The sequence below is a fragment of the Megascapheus bottae genome, unplaced genomic scaffold, assembly GCF_031878675.1.
Source record: "Megascapheus bottae isolate mThoBot1 unplaced genomic scaffold, mThoBot2.hap1 HAP1_SCAFFOLD_302, whole genome shotgun sequence".
Classification (NCBI taxonomy): domain Eukaryota; kingdom Metazoa; phylum Chordata; class Mammalia; order Rodentia; family Geomyidae; genus Megascapheus; species Megascapheus bottae.
The window spans coordinates 112,570-115,095 of NW_028327512.1; the positions used below are offsets into that span (position 1 = coordinate 112,570).

A 2,526-nucleotide genomic window follows, 5' to 3' on the forward strand; every position below is an offset into this window, starting at 1 on the left:
GCACTGTCCTTGGGCTTTCTCAAGGCTAGAGCTCTACCAGTTGAGCCTAAGCACCACTTCTGACTTTTTTCTATATGTGGTACTAAGGAATCAAACCCGGGTCTCCATGCATGCAAGGCAAGCACTTTAACCACTAGGCCAAACTCCCGGCCCACCTGCCTCATTTTTTAAATATATTTTTATTGTAATTAATAAAAGGGTTACATGATATTTGCCAGATAGAAGGTGCATTAATTCACATACATTGATACCCTTTCACATGTCTTGGTACCCATTACCCTCCCCCCACCCCCCATCTTGGTTTTCCCCCCTTCCCTATCAAATTTCAAATAACCAAATACAAATAAATTCAATATATCAGATAACAAAGTGAGATACTGTAACAATATGAGATAACCAAGGGACTGCAGAGGATATGAGAGATAACATAGCACATTAAGGACAACAGTCATTCATTATATTACCTGCCTCATTTTTGAAGATGAATATTTTCTTCTTTTACAGTGGCAGAAGTCCATGCAAGATCTGTAAACAGCGATACAAAATACTGTAAACACAACTTAACAGAGCTTGTATAAAACAGAAGTAAATCCAAATTTTCAAGTGGGTAAAAAACCAGAGGGTATCTTGCTTCATAGAAAGTTCTCCCTCCTGCGCCAAGGGATAGATAGATAGATAGATATAGTGTGTGTGTGTGTGTGTGTGTGTGTGTGTGTGTGTGTGTATGTGTGTGTATGTGTGTGTATATCTATATATATATATATCCATTTTTTAAGATTACAAATATAATCCTGAGCTGAAAAACTGGGATTGGGGGAGAGCCATCTTTGCATACAAAGTACCCAAAGGATGTTTACTCTGTTTTCTTTTCTCTAATGATGTTCAACTGCTGGAGACAGTTCCAAAGGTGACTTTGAGAGACACTTATAGCTTAGTGTGGTGTCCGGATCTGGCGCCTGCAGCAGCATTTTTCATCGTGGCAGATGCAGCAGCATCCTCCGCTTCTTCCAGCTCATCTTGGAGCTCTTGGCTAACACTGGACTGCAGGGCTGCAGGAGTGGGCCACTCCTTTGGGAGGCAACTCTGGAGAAAGGGTATACAGGAACTGAAGTAGGCAAGTCGATTGATCCATCCAGGAATCTCTTTCCCACAAAGAATCTCTGATAAAGCTGAAGAAAAACGATTGCAGTTTTTATGCCTTCAATGACAGGCATTGCTTTTATATCCTTTTCCCAGTTCCTCTACCATTTTTTCTATATCATCTTCTAGGAAATCAGTGCTCCCTAAAACAACAGTTAAATTTACACGTTTCTCCTAGTTCAGAAGCATTTCCTGGGGAAACTTCAAATACTCCAGAAAAAGAGTAAGGACGGCCACCATGAGCAGATTCTCTGCCCTACACGTCAAGTCCTGAATGGAACACTCCAGTCCTATAGATGCGGTGCATTCGTTCATCCAGTATGCTTCCTACACGTGGAGCACAGCTAACTGATGGACCCCCATTCTCACCTCGGCCCTTTCTCCTCCCACTGCTCCGGGTCCGCAGGGCGGGTCCGCTTCCACCTGGTGGTCCTCTCCGGGGCCTGGGGCAGGCACTAAGCATCCAGCCCAACCCGCAGCCACCAAGGCGGGGCATCGGGAAGCTGGGCCGCTCCGGGGCCGCCAATGGGAGCCTGTGGAAGGCCGGGGAGGGACAGCTGGCTACCCACTCTGGCTCAGGTGCCTCCTCTTGGCTGCAGACTCGTGGGGAAAGGCGGAGCCTGAGCGAGGGCAGGCACCGGGCCCCACCTCACAGCCAAGATTCAGCCTGCATGAGCTGGGGTTCTGGGACTCCATACCTGGGGACCTAAAACTCCAACACACTTTTTTAAAAACAGGGCTTCTTGGCCGAGGGCTCGTGTGAATGCACTGTAATGTAAGCTGCCCAAAACACTTGCAGGATGGCTTTTTGCACAATCTGTTTGCTGGCACTCTGCAGCTTCGCCCCTTCAGGCTCATTTCCAGGATTCTCACCTAGACAAAGGTATGAAAGGTAGGGGAGGAGAAAAAAAACATAAGTTATGAACTTTGACCGGGAGGGGTAAAGGTCAAGGGTGGAAAGAAGAATTGAGACTGTGTACACACACACACACACACACACACACACACACACACACACACATGCACACACACAAACACACTGGAATTTTATATATCCTTCAGAAAGAATGGAATTGCATCATTTGCAAAGAAATGGAACAACCTGGAAAAGAAAATCATTTTAAGTGAAGTAAGCCAAGCTCAGAAAGAGAAAACATTGCACATATGGAAACTAGAATTAATTTAGATAGAGCAAATAAGTAATCACAACTCCTTAAAGATAATAAAAATAAAGTTTTAAAAAGAATTGAGATCATTAGAAGGTATTAGAATAACATAATTACAGTAAAGGGCCCTCTATAGCACCTCTGCACCTTCCTCTTCTTCTCCAACAAAATCTCCATTCCATTTGACCCTTAATGTGATCCAATTCATATTCTCACTATC

General features: G+C 44.4%; 1 pseudogene; it reads right to left on the bottom strand.

The window, feature by feature from the left end:
• Positions 1–449: 449 nt before the first annotated feature.
• On the bottom strand, positions 450–1,503 carry LOC150039718 (deubiquitinase DESI2 pseudogene; annotated as a pseudogene).
• Between the last annotated feature and the right edge of the window lie 1,023 nt (positions 1,504–2,526).